The sequence below is a fragment of the Carassius gibelio genome, chromosome A25 (assembly GCF_023724105.1).
Source record: "Carassius gibelio isolate Cgi1373 ecotype wild population from Czech Republic chromosome A25, carGib1.2-hapl.c, whole genome shotgun sequence".
Taxonomy (NCBI): Eukaryota; Metazoa; Chordata; class Actinopteri; order Cypriniformes; family Cyprinidae; genus Carassius; species Carassius gibelio.
This window is the reverse complement of record NC_068395.1, coordinates 95,163-117,345: the sequence shown is the minus strand read 5'-3', so window position 1 is coordinate 117,345 and position 22,183 is coordinate 95,163. Positions and strand designations below refer to the sequence as shown.

The 22,183-nt window shown below is 37.2% G+C and overlaps 1 protein-coding gene and 1 long non-coding RNA gene across 2 annotated transcripts in view; one reads left to right on the top strand and one right to left on the bottom strand.

The window, feature by feature from the left end:
• LOC127947077 (A disintegrin and metalloproteinase with thrombospondin motifs 2) overlaps window positions 1-22,183 on the top strand; it is a 153,379-nt gene that overhangs the window by 88,848 nt on the left and 42,348 nt on the right. The gene's annotated exons all lie outside the window — the stretch shown is intronic.
• Window positions 5,482-8,108, bottom strand: LOC127947081 (uncharacterized). Its single transcript, XR_008151232.1, has 2 exons — window positions 7,790-8,108; window positions 5,482-6,029 (listed from the first exon to the last, which is right to left on the bottom strand). It is a non-coding gene; the product is annotated as an uncharacterized LOC127947081 (long non-coding RNA).

Below are 22,183 nucleotides of genomic sequence, written 5' to 3'. Positions count from 1 at the left end.
CACACATCAGGTTGGTTTCTCTTTGCATTTGAAGACATGTGTTGCTCTAATGAGGTTTTTTTTTTGATACTTGGAAAAGCACACCAAGGAGCTAAAATATTATGTACACTAATCTATTCTTTCCTTTTCTTCCTCCAAAAAAAAAAAAAAAAACAGCACAGAAACTCTCTGACTCTGACCACGATTATGAGTCTATCCAAGAATCATTTGAAAACTTCATTAGTTAAAGGACACTTTGTATTCAGCTGTGTCTGCATAGCAGACGTGCCAAAGAAACCCAAGAAATCAAAGAACCAGCTAATATGGAGTCTCCGGTGCACCCATAGCTAATGCTAATCTGAAATATTTCATTGTGTCTAAATACTCAAAGACAATGCAAGGTTTAACACATATACCATTTATTGTAAATTATACAACGCCATTTTTATTGCTTTTTATGACATGCTGACCTCTAAAGACAGAAAATAAGTTAAAATGAGTATGCTTCTATTAAAATGACTAAAACAAATTAAAATGATGCATTCATGTACACACACACACACACACACACACACACACACGCATAAACTATGTCGATAAGAAAAGGGCTTATAAATGCAATCTGATGAAAAAAGGTAATTAGTCTTCATTGTCTGTTGATCTGAAATTGTCCTCATCAATGGTGGAGAAAATGTGTCCCTCAATGTTGAGAAAATCCACAACTAGCCTGTAAAAAAGGTAAAAAGAAGTGAGAATCAGACTGGAGTGAATAGCAGTAGTATTTAATGACGAGGCGTTTGTGCATCAGACAGATATTAGACTCAGAACTTGATTCACTGTGAAAGCTGGCCTGGGTTCTGTTTTTAGACAGCTTTTGCAGACGTTTGTCTTAGTGCAGAGCATAGAGATTTCATTTTAGTAAGTCTTTTGACTAAAATCGGATTTAGTTTTAGTCATTGTTTAGTCATCTGAATTGTCTTTAGTTTTGGTCTACAAAATATCATAAGATTTTAGTCAACTAAATCTAAATAAATTTAGCCTGCTAAGATCTAATGGCTTTAATTTCTCTGCATTTATTAAGCAATTCTCTAGAATGTCCAAACTCATTATAGAAGTTTAATCATGATAGACACTGGTTTAACTGGGGTGACACAAAACATGCCTTTGTTAAAATTAAATAAAACCACAACTGAAATTCCCATGTTATATAAATTAACTCTGCATTATTTATAACCACTAGTTTACCATGTTCTTCATTCTTTCAAGCATTTTCAACATTTTTTCTTTAAATAAATGTAGATTAATCTTTAGGAGTAGTAAAAATTTTATTTATTTTTTTCAGTCAAGAACATTGAGTGATTTTATGTCTTTTGTTGCTTGATTAACATCAATGACTCAGACAGTAGCAACTAAATTAAGGTGCTCTCCCTTTAAAACTGAATGCACAGCTGCAATGGATGCAATGTACTGAAATACATTCTCCCTACTGTTAATGTTGAATTAAGATGTGATCAATTGTTTACGTGAACAATTCAACATCATTTTGTGTGTAATTCTACATTCAGGAGACGTGTAAGAGTACGTGCATGAAGAGATGCGCTTCTCATATGTATGCATCTAACCTCCGAACCACGTAGCAGATTCGATCTGAATAAATCTCTTCCCAAATCTTCCCTGCCTTACCGTCTAGTTTTTATTACGGTAGTTGACGAAAATGTCAATTGCATTTACGTAATAGTTTTTGTCATTCATAAATAGTTTTAGCTCGTTGTCGTCTTTTTGTCAGTAAATTTTTATTTATACATGTTATAGAAATTAACACTGGTTCACAGTTATAGAGAAAAAAGGTATCGACAAGCATTTTATTAGATTAACAAATAATCACAGACCCATCGCCCAATAAACATACTGTGAATGTGACCGACCTGTGAACGACCCCAGGTGACCATGGCATTGGTTCACAGCAGTTTAATGTTCCTGTTTCTTTCTGTGTCATGAATGTTAATCAAACAAAACCCTGAGATAAGTCACTTTTATCGCTTTAAACATAGATTTTTCGATTGAATGTGTACAGAGAAGACTATGCAGTGTTGTTTTACATTTGATTATTCAATTTCCGTACCTGGACACTGCTAGACTTGCCTAAAAAAATATACAGCATTGTTTATTTGTTTATTTATTTTTCAATTATATTTATCTATGATTGTCATTTGTTTATTTTCTATGCTGATATACTTAGCTTCAAAATGACCCCAGTTAGTGTTTTTATTTTTTTAAAGAGCTATTCAAGTCATCTCGTGATTTATTTTTTTCCAGATTGCAGAAAAACTAAATATAACAAATCTGAGTTTTCTCCAATATCATGCAGCCCTACAAAAAGTATTTTCAACATTCATAAGAACCATTTTTAATAATTCCAGCTCAATTATCATCAATTATAATTGGAGCTCCTATCATATTAGAATGATTTCTGAAGAATCAAGTGACACTGAAGACTGGAGGAATAATGCTGAAAATAAATTACTTAATACTTAACATTATATTACGACAGAAAAGTTATTTAAAATTTTATTATTTCACAATATTGCTGTTTTCACTGTATTTCTGATTAAATAAGTGCAGCTTTGGTGAGCAGAAAAAGAGCTCCTTCAAAGTTATTAAATAACAATTCTAAGCTTGAATTGCAATGTAGTTTGTAAGTTCAGGTCAAGTGCATGCTGCTTCAAAATCTAAGAGAAATAAAGAAGCTTAATGCAGAGGAGATATTGGTTAGGATACAACTGAAACCAAGCCATTCACACAGATCATATATTCGGCGCATTATTTAGATGCACCACTATGACTGTTGCATACACGTCTCGCACAAGAGATGAATAGAAAGCCATGTAAAGTTAAAAGAGGTTCAACTTTTAGAAAACATATTTTATGAACAAACAAGGGCTGTAGGATAAATCACATGTGATTGTCATGCGCACCGTATCAATAAAGTTGATTCAGTGATAGTACCCATACAAGTACAAATCTCCATCACGTGCTTTCAGATGGAAATTATTCAGATGCATTTAATACACAGAGCTGATCACTTACAAGCTACGTAATATTGCGTTCATTATATGAATCACATTTGATTATGAACGCAATATTGCGTAGCTTGTCAGTGTTAGAGTCTTTATTAATGCCATTTATGTTTTTGTTAATACAGAACATAACACGGGTAAACCAAATGAATGTAACTTTTGGAAACTGAATGTAAGGGAAATGTCATTGTGGAATGTCTGTGTTCTAATGTGATGCTGTTCATGTTCATGATGACATTTTCTTTTATCACTATAATTAATTTATAGCATTAACAAGATGATCTGTTGAATTAGTTTTGGAAGCGATGACTGATGAATGTATTTTCATTCATGTATTTTCAGTGCCGGTAGGTCTATATAAGATTAGTATTGACCAAGTTCAGAGGCTGTCATATGTGGATCAACTTACAATGTTGTGTAGTTTCAATATGAAAAATAAGTTTTGTATTGATTCAATGGATTTATATATATATATATATATATATATATATATATATATATATATATATATATATATATATATATATATGGGTTCAGTACGTACTTCTCTTTTCTTTTCTTTTATTTTGAACAGACAGTAGTACAACAACCAAAAACAAAAAAATTCCACCTCATAAGAAAATACAAATATTATTACATTATGTATAAATCATCTGCAGAACATAGTGGCCTTCACAAGTATCGGAACAGTAAAGACAAAATAGCTTTCTCTGCTGTGGAGTCAGGACATTTGCAAATATGATTAAAAGATGAATATGCGACAAAACTAAAGAATGTCACATTTTATTATTAGGTCCTTCAACACATACATGTTTTACCAAATAAAAAGGACAGCACTTTTAGAGTTTATCCCACTATTTGATGTGCAATCAGAGCAGCGAAATGCTTTTCTCCAGCCTTTAATTCAGTCAATTCCAACTGTTGCTTGTTCTGGGGAGTTTCTGTCTTTAGTGTCCTCTTCAGATGGTGAAATTAATGTTCAATCGGATTTAAATCTGGAGATTGATTTGGGCAGTTTAAGACTTTACATTTCTTTGCCCTGATAAGTCCTTGACTGAACTGGCAGGGTGTTTTGGTGTCCTGATCCAATATGAAGCGCTTTCTAATGAGTTTGGTGGCATTTTCTTGAATACTGGTAGCCAAGATCAAGTCATCATTAACATGAAAACGTCTTGTTCTAGAGCCCATGCCATGACACCACCTCCACCAAGCTTTACAGATGAGATTGTATGCTTAGGATCATTTGCAGTTCCCTTTTTTATCCACACTTTTGCTTTCCAGTTATTTAGATAAAGGTTCATCTTTGTCTCATCGGTCCATCAACTTCACATTTGTGAAGAATCTTCCCTTTCTTTGTTTGGTGCTGATCAGAGGTTTGCATCTTTCTGTGTATCTTCTTTAATTCTGTGTCAGATTCTCCTGCGGACTGTAGACTGACAGAGCATCACCCCAGCTTTCTGGAGGTTGTTAGTAATTTTACAGACATGTATTTTAGGTTTCATTTTCTCAGCTTTTATGATTTGTCTGTCATCTACTGTTGTTCTTCTCAGTCGATCAGGTCGCCGTTGGTTGCTCATGTCGGCGGTAGTTTCCAAACTTTCTCCATGATCTTTGTTTTTTTATAGTTCTAACTGATTTCCTCTTTTATTTAGCATCCACATTTCTGTGAACCGTGTGTTTCACAGAAATTTTAATTCATCTTAGTTTGTGTGTGTCGTCATCGAATGAAAGTCTTAGAATGCAGAAGTAATAGATATAACTGATAAGACACATTCTCTGCTTTTAATATCTGAAGAACTAATGCAACAGGACACAGCTGAACACTTGTATTGAAAACACGGTTTCAATACTTCTGCTCACATCAGATAGGGAGATGAAAGTGCTGATCTTCTTATCATCTTTGTGTTGAATCACCCAATAATTAAATGTGACATTCTGTAGTTTTGTCTCATATCCATCTTTTAATCATATTAACAGATTTCTTGACTCCACAGCAAACAGAACAATTTTGTCTTTACTGTTCCAATACTTAAGGAGGATACTGTACACTGAAAAAAAACAACTGTTGGATTAACATAAAAAAAAATATGTACATCGGTTGCACATAATAAAATTAGGTGTACGCAACATGATTTAAACGTTAAAGCTACATAATTTTTGCTTGTTAAACGAACATGATTATTATATGTTATAAATACATAATTTGTTTTTTAAATAAACATGATTTATATATGTTCAAGATACATAATTTGTGCTTGTTAAACTAACATGACATTTTTATATTTTGCATTCATATATGCTGAGGTTTCAATAAATAAAACTAACCTGATTAAGTTTTAGAATACTATAAGCTGACTGAAGTTAAAAATAGCTTAGATTCCATGAACAAATGTCAATGAACAATGACAGCACATCAGTACTCATATCACTTTACTCATTTCATTTATTCATCACTTCAAGTAAAAGACAATGCACAGTCAAACATGAAGGTGAACAGTAATAACCATTCATACAGTAACTGCAACAAAAACATTAAGACAAATACACCGTCAAACAGGTGTAGAGGAAAAGGTGAACAATATAAAGTTGTCAAAAGCATACCTTGACTTTTTTTTTTCATTTTTAAAATCATAATCAGTCAAATTCATGCATTTCTTTTAAGAGTACAACTCATTTTTATGTATGTGCTACAGAATTAAATGAACAGTATCAAGTTACTAAAAAACAGAAGACTATCTTCTGCAGTACCTCAAATGTATTTTTCATTTCAGGTGGGTAGTTGAGATTTAAGGCATAGGCCTACATAAGACCAAAAAGCATTGCCATAGCTAACGCAAAGTTGTCCAAGCCTTGCAAGATGTTCTGGCCTTCCGGAACAATCCCGATGTCATCTGATCTGTCACGGAATTTGAGAATGTAGATTCCCACTGTGGTCTCCTCTGTGGATTTTTGGATGAAGGCTTTGTCATCGTCCTGCAGAATGCACAGACAAAATGACATTGGACAGAACACCGGGCACTGCTCTGGGAATATTCAAACAAATGCAATTTCAATCATTTAATAATGTAGATAACATGAAAAATGTGAACTTGTATATAATGAGAACCAGACAAGACCAAGTAAGACAGATGACTGATTACAGATTACTGTTAGACCTCAGTTCTAGGATTGTGGATGGTAGTCCTACAAGTTTAGATCAAAGATACCCAATTGTGCAGTGGTCAGCAACCTTACGGCAGGCAGATGGATAATTCCAGAATATCAATAATAATGTACTGATGTGCTTTGTGGTGGTAGCATACAATAGCAGAGGGAGTCGAGACAAAAGTAATTAAAGCTACACTGTGTAATAGTTAAAGTTGATTTTTTTTTTTTTGCCGAAAACACTTTGTTCTTTCAAAATTATATGTTCTCAATGTTTATACAATTCAAACAACTAATTAAGTATTCTCGTAAGTGTATAAGTAAGTTGCCATTTAAAATACATACGAGTGAATTGTTCTAATGGCGGAAGCCATGTTGAGCCTCCATCTTGAAAATAAATCAACCAAAGAGGGACATACCTGGAAATGCAAGCTTTGTGTGCATCTCTAATGGTTACATAATACACTGATGAATGAGCACTGCTTTTAAATGAACATTTATTTAAAAAAAAAAATATTTTACCAAATTTAATTTCCTAATGGCATAAACAAGCTTTACTCCCTTGAAACCTTAACTGGAATGTCACTGCGACTTCCCGAATAGGTGAACACACGTTCGCTCACATCACTTGTGAAGTAAAATTGAAAATTGAGGATGCAGTGCATCGGGATTAGAGGTCGACCGATTTATCGGTTTTGCCGATTAATCGGCACCGATAGTTGATTGGTGGAACAGTCAGTTATCGGCAAAAATCCCTGCTGATAGTTTTCCGTGTTTTGTCCTCTGCTGGAGCGGCTCAAAGTTTCCCGGGTTGGGTCTGTTGCTGCAGCGGCTGAGAAGGCTCTGTTTTCATTATACAGTGTGAGAGCGGCCTCTAGTGGCTGAAATCACTGACAGCACATGCTGCTTGTTTAGACACCTAAACCGTCATAAGCCGAAAAAAAAACAAAAAAAACCTGTATACATTTTTGGTCAACCGCCCAGCACTAATTAGTTGTACATGTTCTCATATCCATATATTTTGTTCTACTAAAAATCTCAAGGTTAACTGGGTTTTGCTATTACACAATTCTTTTATAGTGTTCAAATGTTCACCTTCGTTTCTAATTTTCACCTTTTTGAATATATATTAAAATTTAGAATATTAGTTGTCAGCCCTAATGCTCATTCATGTTTATTTCGCGCTGTAACTGGTATTATTGAGGAAGAGAAGATCATGTGCTTCTCTTGAGCTGAGCCTGAGCGATCTCACGCCACAGCGCCAAAACGGTATTTATGTTTTTGAATTTAGTAAGAAAATGGACGTAATTTGAAATCTGAGACTTTGTTTCATATCAATAATAACAAAGCACAAAGATTATTGTGAGTTACTGGATGGGATGTGCACTACAATGTTCCATTCATTCATCAACTGAAAACAGGATGATTAATAGATTCCTGGGATTTAAGAATCGATACTGGTTCAGAAAAATGAGAATTGATTAAAATCGAGAAATCAATATTTTTTACCCAGCCCTAATAGAGAGGAATACTGAAAACAGAAAAAAGGCAATCAAATGTACTTGCAGTAGATTGACAAAAATACTCACCACTTCTATAGAGTATTTGCAAGTCAAATTGACTAGGTGAATCTCATATCTGTAAAATATAAGAAAAAAAAATGCATTAGTTTTAAAGCAATAACATTTTCTCAGAGGTTGGCTAGTTAATGATTTTAGAGAATTGAGCACATTTCCTTCTTAAAGGGGGGGTGAAATGCTCGTTTTCACTCAATATCATGTTAATCTTGAGTACCTATAGAGTAATACTGCATCCTTCATAACTCCAAAAAGTATTTAGTTTTATTATATTCATAAGAGAAAGATAGTCTGTACCGATTTTTCCCGGAAAAACACGAGTGGGCGGAGCTAAAGAATCACGAGCGCCAGTTGCGTTGAGAGCGTTTGGAAGCTGTACAGCTGTGAAGGCTGAAACTGAACGAGAGCAGCAGCAGCAGACTCGCTCCGAGCGGGGCTCGAACCCGGGTCTCCGATGGGAGGCGGACGCACTAACAAGGAGGCAGAGATATTTTAAGCAGTTTTACTCACCGCGTGTGGTTCCAACACACAATCGTGACCCTTTTTCGTTGGGATTGCATCATCCATAAGAAATAAACGATACGCAAATCCGTCGTCAAACTGGGCTTTGTTTGTAAAACAAGCATTTTAGAAATGCAGGGAACAAACACAAACACTTGCACAACTCCGTTGATGCTCTGTAAAAATAAACTCCATCCACTGGTCCCTTAATGCTGTTTTTTCTTTGGTAATCTGTGCAGGGTTGTCTTGCCCTGGCAACCAAAAACACACTCCTTTTGTGACATTTCGCGACGCTCTCGCTCTGATCAGTGAAGTCTGTTGTGCTCTCAGTGCTCTGCTATACGGGAGTGCGCGCTCTTCCGGCAAACGTGCCCTTAGGACCCATATAAGGAAATTCCGCTCCATCTAACGTCACACAGAGCCATACTCGAAAAAAACTTTCCGAAACTTGTGACAAACCGGAAGGAGTATTTTTGGAACAGAAATACTCCTTCAAACGTACAACTTAATTTTTGAAACTTTGTCCATGTTTAGCATGGGAATCCAACTCTTTAACAGTGTAAAAAACTCAGTATGCATGAAATAGCATTTCACCCCCCCTTTAACTTAAAAAAAATAAAGTGATAAATTATTATTGTAACAGTAAGGCTTACTATGAGCTTTCATTAGTGACCAGTAGTTAATGTTTTTAATAGATCTTAGTCTATCCGTGATTCGTACTGACTAGGCTTCCAGCATGCATGTGATTTGTGGATTACTTGCTATTTTAACCGCCATAGACTTGGAAGATTACCATTTGCAAAAGTTTTGTCTTGATAGTTTACACATTTAATTTTCTCCTCTAAATTACACGCATGCGCAGATTACACGCATGCGCAGTATCACGATTCTCAGTTCAGTTGGTTCAGTGTACTGGTGATCCGACAACCGATGCAACCGGTTCTTGACTCGAGAACGAGAAGCGCTCCAGCAGTGGGCGTGTTCGTTCATTATCTGGCTCGGCTCGGTGTTCATCTTCACAGCAGTTCAGTCAGTGTACTGTTTGAGTTTGTTTATGTTTATGTTTATTTATTTATAAAGCACACAAATTACAGCAACACTGCTGCCCAAGGTGCTGTACAAAACAATTCCAAAATAAATCAAATACAATTTAAAAAATAGAAAATTTTGATATATGATTAATACAGTCATCAAGTAGTAGAAAAAGCTTTTGACAACAGATAAGATTTTGACTCCTTTTTAAAAACGGACAAAGAATTTACCGCCCTAATCTTTTGAGGTAATGCATTCCAAAGTTTGGGACCAATAACCGAAAAAGACCGGTCCCCTCTAAGCTTTAATCGGGACCTAGGTAAAAGTAGGAGCAGCTGGTTTGAGGACCTAAGGGATCTCGTAGAAGTATGAAACTTTAAAAGGTCTCTGAGGTAAATGGGTGCCAACCCATTTAGAGATTTAAAAACCATCACTAAAATTTTGTACTCAATTTGGAAGTGTACCGGCAGCCAACTAAGAGAGAAAATAATTGGAGTAATGTGCTCCCGTTTTCTTGTGCCAGTCAGCATCCTGGCTGCAGCATTTTGAACAGCCTGTAGCCGTGATAATGCTGACTGACTGATCCCTGTATAAAGTGAATTGCAGTACTCCAAATGAGAAAAGACAAATGCATGAATTGATTTCTCCAGATCTCTAAAGGAGAGAAAAGATTTGGCCTTTGCCAGGAGTCGCAAATGAAACAAACAGGATTTTACAACAGCATTAATTTGTTGTCGAACTTGAAAACGTTATCAAAAAGCACCCCCAAATTTTTTACCACCAGTTTGTTATAAATTTCCAATGGTCCCAAATTTACTGACTTACTACTGCCAAAAACAATAATCTCTGATTTATTGTCGTTTAGTTTTAAGAAATTTTGAGACATCCAGCCCTTAATTTCCTCAAGACACTCAAAGATAGGAGATTTAGTATTGTTAAAAGGTAAATAAAATTGCGTATCATCGGCATAACAATGAAATGATACATTATGTTTCTTAAAAATAGACCCCAGAGGCAGCATATAAATTGAAAAAAGCAATGGTGCAAGGATAGACCCCTGGGGGACCCTGTTTGAGTAAATGAATTACTCCGGGATACTGTTTTATTTTGACTCAGAGTGAGTGTCAGCCACCTTAAAAAGTTTAACAGCTTAAATCATTTGTGGATTAATGCTTACTGGAGACGCGAACCGTTTCAAACGATTCAATTCGATTTGGTGAACTGGTTCAAACGGTTCACTAAGAACCGATTAAATTGAACAATTCGTTCGCGAACCGGAAATAACTATTTTCCAGCATAAAACACAAGAGCATATACGATTTTAGTGCGGATTTGAAATATGACAGTAAATTTGAGTGTGGCATGCATTTTGTGTTTTTTTGGTATTTCCCAATTTAAGTTGATTACGTTCTGTAAAATCCCCTCCCCCACCCCGTTTCCCCCCCGAAAAGCATGATTTTTCCATTCGTTGCAATTAAGGGGCCAAGTGAAATGACTTTCTTTAAAAGAGAATTCGAAATAAACAGAGAATAACAAGTATTTTCTTTGTGATCAAGTTTAAAAGATACATAGTTCAGCCAGAAGGCCTAAACGTTCTGTAAGTAACTTATATCCCCTAACGTTACACCACCAAGTATTTGGTGCCATCCCTCCCTGAAGATAATTAGTTGTCATACACAGAATAAAATACGAATACATATGCCTTAAGGAATGTACACAATTTGAAAAATGTTAATAAAAGTCATAATGTTAAACAGGTAACCTGTTACTGTTAAACATTCGCACTAACTTTTGCCTTTCCATGAAATCAGAAACTTTAAGGTAACTTACATAAAAACGTTTACCTCAGTGAAAATATGTTAAAAACTGAATACAAACTGATTCTCAATAGCATTTCAGTTCAAAATGTTAATTACCTTCAAGGTTTAGCGTTGCATCCAAAGCAAGAGAGAAAATGGCGAACTGTTTTTCCTTTGCGTATCCACAGGGGGCGGGGTTTCCAGAGAAAACACAATAAATTTGTATAATTTAAACATGATTATTTCTAACAGGTTGAACATTCGTCAGCATTAAATAAATGGCACAAGACTAAAATATGTTTAGATGAGAAACAAAATAATCATGTAGGAAATACGAAATGCATTTGTGCAAATTGAACAATCTGCCCATTGCCATTTTTTCAGTGTATATACAATCAAGGAATAAATCATTGAAATATATTTGGGAAAAACTGTGTGACACGTAACAACCTATATGTGCAAAGTTTAATTTCATTTTTGTGACAGGCTTAATTTGTTCACAGAAAGGAAATCCTATTTGTTTTTTTTACAAAACCACAAAGTTTCGTTTTCATTGTATATGTAAACAAATAAAAGCAGCCCTTAATACAGTGATGCATTATTAATACGACTTTGTTTCAAATTGATTCTGCTGGTATAAAGAAATAGTTGTGATCGCTAATAAATTCATATTAAATAATAGTTTAGCATTTAGATGTTACAATGCAAATATGGACATTTTATGGGAATATTTCAATTTGTGCCAAATGAGAGAGGTAGGACACACAAAGTTCCATGTACAGTTGAGTGAATAAGCCTTTAAAAGTACACTCAGTCAGTCTGTGAGAGGCACATTCAAAGTCACCACATGGTCACTGTCTAGTTAGTCTCACGTATTAATGGTCTGGAATTCAAGGCAGCTTTCACTGGCCAAGGACCACCCATGAAGCCATTTGACCGACATTTCAAACAACCAATCACAATTCATTTAGTTCATAATCATGTTTCGATAACAATAACAGATCAGTGTATAAAACTCTGAGACATATTTTAAAGGTTCTATGCCGCGAATTTCAAATATTTCACATACTTTTGAAAATCAAGTATTTACTTTGATCCAAACAAGCGCTTGTTGTCACCATTGTAAACACGTTGTAAAACTTTCTTCTTTCGTGAGGGGGATTGGCGCCACAGTATCTTTGTTTCCAGGATGAACGCCTAAGAATGCGACACACGTCTCGCAAAAATCATGTGTGCAGATCTAAATACCTTACAAAATGTATATACTACAAATTATTCTGAATTTGGAATGCATTTTAAGACTAACTTCTGATCAACTGGTCAAAATGCACACCACCGCTGTATGCTGCTTGAAAGACGTGTGTGTACTTCGATGTAAACAAGCACGCATGAGAAACACATGAGGAACACGTGAGAGACGCGCTGAATGAAAGCACATTCACTCTCTGACAGCAGATGACGCTAAACTGCAGAAAATGCAGCCTTTACTCTGAAAACCCCATAAATAAAGCAGCTGCTACTTTCTAAAACATTGAAATAATTTTAAATAGCCATTCAGATTTTGTGGATTCACTATGGTGTTCATCACGGCAACAAATCCTTAAATATTTAGACTAAATAGGCTATTTATTTTCAAACTGGACTACAACATGCCCAAGATATTGTTTCAAAGTGTTTTGATTCTTTATTGTTCGTTCACACTTTACATTATGCCTTCGTTAGTTAATTCATTAGTTAAGAAACTGCCAATGAAAAATTATTTTGAACATTCATTAATTAATAACAAGCTGTTAAAATCTAAAGTTGAACTGTGGTATTTAATGAGCATACATGAACTAAGACTTGTATTTTTTAACAAAGATTAATAACTTCTGTAGCAAATGTAGCTATTGCTCATTGTGAATGCATTAACTAAGATTAACTAATGAGGACTTATTGTAAAGTGGTACCTATTGGTCTTTATAGTTTTTTGCACTTTAATCTGTGCAAACTTTATATATTTTCTGTATTGCTTTATTGTATTAAAATGTTCAGTTATTTTTGTAATAAAAAGTTATTTAACCAGATATACTGTATTATGACCACTTTTTTAAAACTAAATTGCAATACCGTGATAATATTGTATACCATGGTAAAAGCCTGAGCAATTAATCTCACCAGGAAAATTTGATACCGGCATATCCCTACTCTGTGGAGCTCCCGACAAATAGCTTTGGTGGACACAGGAGAGCTGAGGTGCACATTTAATTCTGCAGTATGTTGACCAGCTGTGGTTTCAAGTTTTTTTGAATACAGTCCGTGTTAGAACCTTGACCTCCCTTTCAGACATCTTTCTCATGCATCAACAGTTAATTTTGTTGGGTGTGATCCGTCTTTCATGGTGGTATGCTGACATCACCATGGATACCGTAGCTCTCAATACACCACAAAGCCTTGCTGTCCTGGTCACAGATACGCCAACAAGACACGCACCAATAATTTTGAACTCTGATATTTATCTCATTATGTTGTGTTCATTGCAATATTTTATGTACAGCTGTGTTATTGCTTTGCTAATTCAACCTTCACACTCTGCTCTTACTGGCAGAACGTGCAGTCATGGAATACTGGCTACCAGGATGTGTAAATATAGCCATGAAACCTCCAACACTATTTTGGTCAGTGTTTCGGTGTCATTGTCTAACCTCTCTCTCTCTCTCTCTCTCTCTCTCTCTCTCTATATATATATATATATATATATATATATATATATTATACACCATTTTTATATGTGTAAACACTGTGTGCAAAGTCATTAGTCCATCTATTGTGATAACATTCACCTGCATTGTCAGGAAAATTAAAATCATGTGTGTCAAAATGACAGAAACACAATATGAAGGTTAACTAGAATTACAAAAAAATCTAATTTACAACATTTAAAGAAAAACAAAACTGTAATTTACAAATTCATTGCTAAAACGTACAAAACCTAAACTGAATTCAATTTGGAAATAGTATAAAAGAAGACAATTAAATTAAAGACAGAACTAAAAGCAGAAATATCCTGAAATACCATTTCTTTGCAAGAACAGAGTCAGCCTCAGATTAGGAAACAAACCACTGAGTCACAAAATGATGAGAACTTAGCTCTAGTTCATGTAAAATTGCACATGAACCTAACTTTGACAGAATAGAGGAAGCCTTTTCAGGGAAATAAAGGACATGCTATTCTAAAAGCTCATTTGGCTTACAAGAAAAGAAACTGAAACTTGGAAAGAGGAAGAGAAACATCAGATGCCTTTCTGGATTAAGGTCCACTACAAAGCCCTTTCTGTATAGAGACGTTTCCCAGGAGGAGAGGTCTGTACCTGATGACAGTGACGCTCATGCTGCTCAGCTTCTGCTTTAGGTCCTGCATGCTGATGCCTTGAGGCTCATAACAACTCTTGATTAGACTCAAAACCTGCACAAAGGCCAGAATCCATAACAGCCAAATACACAAAGCAAAATACACACACACACACACGCACACACACACACACACACACACACACACACATATATACAGTATTGTTCAAAATAATAGCAGTACAATGTGACTAACCAGAATAATCAAGGTTTTTCGTATATTTTTTATTGCTACGTGGCAAACAAGTTACCAGTAGGTTCAGTAGATTCTCAGAAAACAAATGAGACCCAGCATTCATGATATGCACGCTCTTAAGGCTGTGCAATTGGGCAATTAGTTGAATTAGTTGAAAGGGGTGTGTTCAAAAAAATAGCAGTGTGGCATTCAATCACTGAGGTCATCAATTTTGTGAAGAAACAGGTGTGAATCAGGTGGCCCCTATTTAAGGATGAAGCCAACACTTGTTGAACATGCATTTGAAAGCTGAGGAAAATGGGTCGTTCAAGACATTGTTCAGAAGAACAGCGTACTTTGATTAAACAGTTGATTAGAGAGGGGAAAACCTATAAAGAGGTGCAAAAAATGATAGGCTGTTCAGCTAAAATGATCTCCAATGCCTTAAAATGGAGAGCAAAACCAGAGAGACGTGGAAGAAAACGGAAGACAACCATCAAAATGGATAGAAGAATAACCAGAATGGCAAAGGCTCAGCCAATGATCACCTCCAGGATGATCAAAGACAGTCTGGAGTTACCTGTAAGTACTGTGACAGTTAGAAGACGTCTGTGTGAAGCTAATCTATTTTCAAGAATCCCCCGCAAAGTCCCTCTGTTAAAAAAAAGGCATGTGCAGAAGAGGTTACAATTTGCCGAAGAACACATCAACTGGCCTAAAGAGAAATGGAGGAACATTTTGTGGACTGATGAGAGTAAAATTGTTCTTTTTGGGTCCAAGGGCCACAGGCAGTTTGTGAGACGACCCCCAAACTCTGAATTCAAGCCACAGTACACAGTGAAGACAGTGAAGCATGGAGGTGCAAGCATCATGATATGGGCATGTTTCTCCTACTATGGTGTTGGGCCTATTTATCGCATACCAGGGATCATGGATCAGTTTGCATATGTTAAAATACTTGAAGAGGTCATGTTGCCCTATGCTGAAGAGGACATGCCCTTGAAATGGTTGTTTCAACAAGACAATGACCCAAAACACACTAGTAAACGGGCAAACTCTTGGTTCCAAACCAACAAAATTAATGTTATGGAGTGGCCAGCACAATCTCCAGACCTTAATCCAATTGAGAACTTGTGGGGTGATATCAAAAATGCTGTTTCTGAAGCAAAACCAAGAAATGTGAATGAATTGTGGAATGTTGTTAAAGAATCATGGAGTGGAATAACAGCTGAGAGATGCCACAAGTTGGTTGACTCCATGCCACACAGATGTCAAGCAGTTTTAAAAAACTGTGGTCATACAACTAAATATTAGTTTAGTGATTCACAGGATTGCTAAATCCCAGAAAAAAAAAAATGTTTGTACAAAATAGTTTTGAGTTTGTACAGTCAAAGGTAGACACTGCTATTTTTTTGAACACACCCCTTTCAACTAATTGCCCAATTGCACAGCCTTAAGAGCGTGCATATCATGAATGCTGGGTCTTGTTTGTTTTCTGACAATCTACTGAACCTACTGGTAACTTGTTTGCCACGTAGCAATAAAAAATATACTAAAAACCTTGATTATTCTGGTTAGTCACATTGTACTGCTATTATTTTGAACAATACTGTATATATATATATATATATATATATATATATATATATATATATATATATATATATATATATATATATATATATATATATATATATATATATATATATATATTGCTTGGTTCTCCACACACAGTTCAGCATGCGCTGGGACCTATAATATGGTTTACTGTTAGCATGTGAAACAAACAGGGTTCAGCTAATATGTGTTTCTATTGATGGATACGCATGAGAAAAAACACAAAAAACATGGACAAACGGTTCACCCTTTTGCAGCGCTCACAGATGAGACCTAAATAGCACCTGTTAATATGCGTTTAAACTAAACTCATTTAAGCTTTGCCTTTTTAAACATTTAAGAGCCAAAGGACGAGAGCTTGTGTGCGTTCATCTGAACTTGCTCAAGCGATTAGGCCATGTAACCTTTTCATGATGATATTTTATTTTTATCCCAAATAACTTGCTGAAATACTTCTGTGGCTCATCTACCTCAGTCATGCTGATCAGGACCTTTCCCGGTGACCCTGCTCGTGCCTGACCTGCTGTATGTACAGTACAGACCAAAAGTTTGGACACACCTTCTCATTCAAAGAGTTTCTCATCAAGAGCTGTTTGACCAAGAAGGAGAGTGATGGGGTGCTGCGCCAGATGACCTGCCCTCCACAGTCACCGGACCTGAACCCAATCGAGATGGTTTAGGGGTGAGCTGGACCGCAGACAGAAGGCAAAAGGGCCAACAAGTGCTAAGCATCTCTCGGGGAACTCCTTCAAGACTGTTGGAAGACCATTTCAGATGACTACCTCTTGAAGCTCATCAAGAGAATGCCAAGAGTGTGTAAAGCAGTAATCAAAGCAAAAGGTGACTATTTTGCAGAACCTAGAATATGACATATTTTCAGTTGTTTCACACTTTTTTGTTATGTATATAATTCCATATATAATTCCACATGTGTTAATTCATAGTTTTGATGCCTTCAGTGTGACTCTACAATTTTCATAGTCATGAACTCTTTGAATGAGAAGGTGTGTCCAAACTTTTGGTCTGTACTGTATATATATATATATATATATATATATATATATATATATATATATGTGTGTGTGTGTGTGTGTGTGTGTGTGTGTGTGTGTGTGTGTGTGTGTGTGTGTATATTAGGGCTTGCATAGACTAGTCGAGTAGTTGAGTGATCGACTACTTCAACCACTAGTCGGTGTTAACTATAATGCATGCAAAGAGTACGCAAGTACGATGTGAATTTTAGAATTACAATATCACATGTAGCTGTTAGTTTCTATGACTATCTGTTGCATGTAAAATTTAAATATGTAATGTAATAATTAGGGATGTGCCTGAAGCAGTCTACCATCGGAATGGTGCGAATAATGGCTTCAAAAAAGAATAACAGAATATTTTGCCTGTATATTCGGCTAAGGCTGGCACAGTCTGGTGTTTGCTGGATAGCAGTTGAGCCAGGGGATCAGCACAATATTATACACAGACCTCTAAAGACACGCAATAGAGTGTGACGTGAATGAATATAAACTTTATGAGTGAAAAGAGCGCAAATCAACCGCCACTGTGATGATGCTTCACCGTGCATCTCTCAGAAATCAGACCTTTGCAAAAGTAATATCACCTATAATAATACATCATATGCATTCTATTATTTGTATATATCTTGCCGGCTGACCGCTTACTTTCAAAATAATGAAAGGTCCAAAACACAGGCAAACTTATATTTAGGGTCTTTTATTTCCGACTGTGACCATAGGGACACAGCATTAACAATTGCTTTGGCTTTTTGGGTTGAACATTTTTTAGAAACCAGAGCAGGAAATACACGTAAAAGACAAAAAAAAAAAAAAAAAAAAAAATGGAATTAGCTTCCACTGTTAAATCTATGAATTTTGCGAAAGGACAAAAACAAAGCAAAAATACATAATTGTGGCTTTTTTTTAGGAAAACAAAAAAACAATGGTAGTGGACTTTAGACTCTCTGAAAATACAAGCGATACAAAATTCAACATGCATGTCAAAGTTACATATTTCACAATACTTGCATGAAATGTACAGAAAACTTCCATATCAAAGAAATAATCAACTCACTCTGTACTGATGAACACAATTTGGATCTCACAGATGGCCTATAAAGCACTTTTCTTTCTCCCCTCTGCATTTAACAAGAAATATATCACTTAACGGTTACACAATAAACAATTAGACACATATTACTCATTACAGAACAGTTAAGTAAATGAAACAAACTTACGCTTTATGATTAGTCAATAAACCGTGTTTTTGACACGAGGAGAAACACTTCACATGGATCACGATCAGCTGTCATCAATCGTTATACATCACAACTCAATCACATCGATGCACTTCTCACCAAGTCAATATTGGGCTAATACAACTGAATATCTTTTCACCCTTTTGGTGTTTTATCCAAATATTAGTTGTATATTTCCAAAGCACAGTTGATGCAATACACACTCAGTTAACCGCACTACTTCAGCTCTAACTCTCACGATACCCACCAAAATCTTAAAGGGCCAGCGCCATAATTTAACAGAATTGAACAGGTATCTGTATACATCATTTACAGATTACGAGTACTGTATGACATTGATCCCAATTATACATTTACATGTAAGATATTTTCCTTCCCCTGGTTACACTCTCCCCTACTCATAGTCAACGTCCTCGGTGACTACTAACACTGTTTATTCCTCAAGCTCCCCCTGGAGTCTTCCTTAGGTATAAAGAACCATACCCGCCAACACCTGGAAAAGCACATCAGGGGTCAAAGTCATTGAATTACAAGCCGATTTAGGTAATCTATTTAGATTACTGTGGACCCCAGCTGTTACTCTCTGTGTCTTACGCGGCTCAGGACAAGGTATCTTTAACGGAGTGCTATTTACTTTTTTCTTTCTAGGTGCAGGTACAGGCTCCAACACAGTTGCTTCGAGAGGCAAGTCAATATCTTCTGACTACAATTCAACAGACTCAGGCTCTACTTCCAGAGTTTCATGAATAGCCTCATTACTCTTGAACCCAGAGACAGAAGCCTCATCAATTTCCTCCCTCTGATCTCCAGTACTGCTATTAGGTTCAACAACTGGTGTTTCTTGTACTTTCAGTGTTGGCTCAAGCACTGGTACTTCCCTTGGACATCAGACTTCCTCCACCAACACACACTCTACATTCAGTGATGGCATCTCCACCTCCGAAACTGGGGTAGGTATATCATTAACAGATGGTTTCCGAATCCTTGGTGCTGGCACCGGAATCTTATCCATGTAAGGTCTGAGGTTGGATCGATGTACCTTTCTTATTGGTCCTCCTTCTATAGGCTCTACCGCATACGTCGAACCTTGGACTTCTATGACTTTATACACTGCAGATGACCAGGCGTCTTGGATTTTGTTTCCCCGGGGGGTCGATGGCGCAGGAACACACACTGTCCAATCTCCAATTCTGGGAAATACACTTTGTTCTCTTGTTGTGCCACCCTGTCTGCCGCTTTTCTCTGCGGATACTCCTTTGCCCTGACATGTGCATCCAGGAGTCTTTCCTTGTGTGCGTTCAGCCAGTCTTGTCCCGAGACCGCATCTGGTTCTTGGCCCAGCAAAGCATCGATTGGAAGATGGGGTTTGGAATGCCAAATAGCAAATGTTAGGGTGAATAGCCTATGGAGGAATGTGGTGTCACATTATAGGCATACACAAGCTCTGCTTGGTGCTCTGTCCACTTGCATTTTTTCTCTGGTGGGATTATTCATAGGAGATCATGGAGAGTTCTGTTGAACCTCTCACAATGTGGGTTTCCTTGAGGGTGATGTGGTGTGGTGCGAGTTTTCTTTACTCTGTAAAGCTTGCAAAGCTCAGCAATGACAGCGCTCTCAAAATTTCTACCCTGGTGCGAATGCAGGCATTGTGGCACTCCATACTTTAAAAACCATTCTTTTAGGAGGATCTTAGCAGTAGTTTCTGCCTTTTAGTCATGGGTAGGGAATGCCTGACTAAATTTGGTGAATACATCCATCACCGCAAGGACATTTTCACAGCCATCTGTAGCTGGCTCTAGAGTGGTAAAATCTACTGCAACAACTTCCAGTGGTTGGGAAGATAAGAATGGTGTCCAGGGTGCTTGGATTTTAGGCTGTGGCATCTTTGCCAAAAAAAAAACACCTCAGTTTTAACAAGCTCAGGGTTCGTTCTATGCCTTGATGCCCCAACTGATCATGGACGCTTTTCAGAACCTGCTCAGTCAAGCATGTACGTAACAGTATATGGTGGCACTCCCCATTGTAAACATCTTCGAATACACGATAAAGAAGACCTTCTTTCTCCTTGATTTTCTTCCACTGTTTCAATAGGGACAGCACAGATTTGGACAACTTCATTCTCTCCTGGTAAGTGGGTTTTCTTCTTCTGCTCCAGAACTTTCTGAAGAAATGGAGAGTCAGATCAGTCTCCTGAAACTAGCGGAGATCTTCTTTTGAGTATCCCGGCATGGTAGGTGTATTCTCACTGTCAACACTGTCCTCATCTGCAGTGGATGCTTGCATCTGCCAAACTTTGCCACATTCAATCCCTGTGGCCACCAGAACAGGCCCTAAGGCCGTTCTGGTTCTAAGTGAGTTACAGATGGCGACACAGTCATCATACTCTATGTCCTCACTTTCAGGCTCCACCTCCTCCAATCCTGGTCTTCTCGAGAGTGCATCCACTGATGTGTTGCATCGCCCAGGACGGTACTTCACATCGAAATTGAAGACAGCAAGTTGAGCTGCCCATCACTGCTCAATGGCCCCTAGCTTGGCAGTTGTAAGGTGACAGAGGGGCTTGTTGTCAGTGATGATGGTGAACTGTGATCCCAACAGGTAACTCCGGAATTTTTCTGTCAAAGAGGAGACCAAGAGTCGGTAAACCGCTGATCTGTCCTGCAAGTACTATTCCCTCAAAGACAAGCATTGACTAAGTCATGTAGCAGACCAGCAACCTGGGACAAACGCTCTATAAATCTTCGGTAGTAACTGCAGAAACCCAGGAATGATCTGAGCTCTTTAAGGGTGCTAGGTGTGGGCCACTGCTCAACCGCACTTACTTTGTCCAGGTCCGCGCTCACTCCCTGAGCTGAGACTTGATGTCCAAGAAATCTGACCTCGGGCTGCAAGAAGTGGCATTTAGCCCAGTATCTTTCAGCCTTTTGAACACAGTTTCCAGTCTCTCCAGATTATCTGTGAAAGTAGATGAGTACAATAGGTAGACAAGGGCGATGTGAAACACCAGGTCACTCATGATAGACTGCATGAGGCGCTGGAAAGTTGCAGGTGCATAGCCAAGCCCGAAAGGCATACGGCAATACTCATATAGCCCAAACGGAGTTACAAATGTGGTCTTGTGGCGGTCTTTCTCATATACAGCAACTTGATGATAGCCACTGGCAAGGTCTATTGTTGAAAAAATCTCTGCTCCCCCCAAGGCATCCAGACTCTCATCTATGCGTGGCAATGGGAAAGCATCACGCCTGGTCTTAAAGTTTAATTTCCTATAGTCCACACAAAGTCTGAGACTCCCATCAGTCTTGCGCACCAGCACAATTGGTGAGGCATGAGAACTGGAACTCTCATGTATTACAACTTTTCTGAGCAACTTGGAAATATGTTCCCTAACTTCTTCAACCTGGTTCGGAGGTATGCGTCGGTATTGTTGGGCAACTGGAGTATCATCTACTAAAGAAATCTCATGCTTCACCCTGTCTGTGTACCCAAGATCCTCTTCAGAGACGGCAAACACATCAGCATATTTCCTTGATCAGCTTACATACGATGAAACCTCATTTCACAGGGGTTACCCTCCACGCATTGACAATAGCTAAGTACACCCACCGGTGTCTTGAGAA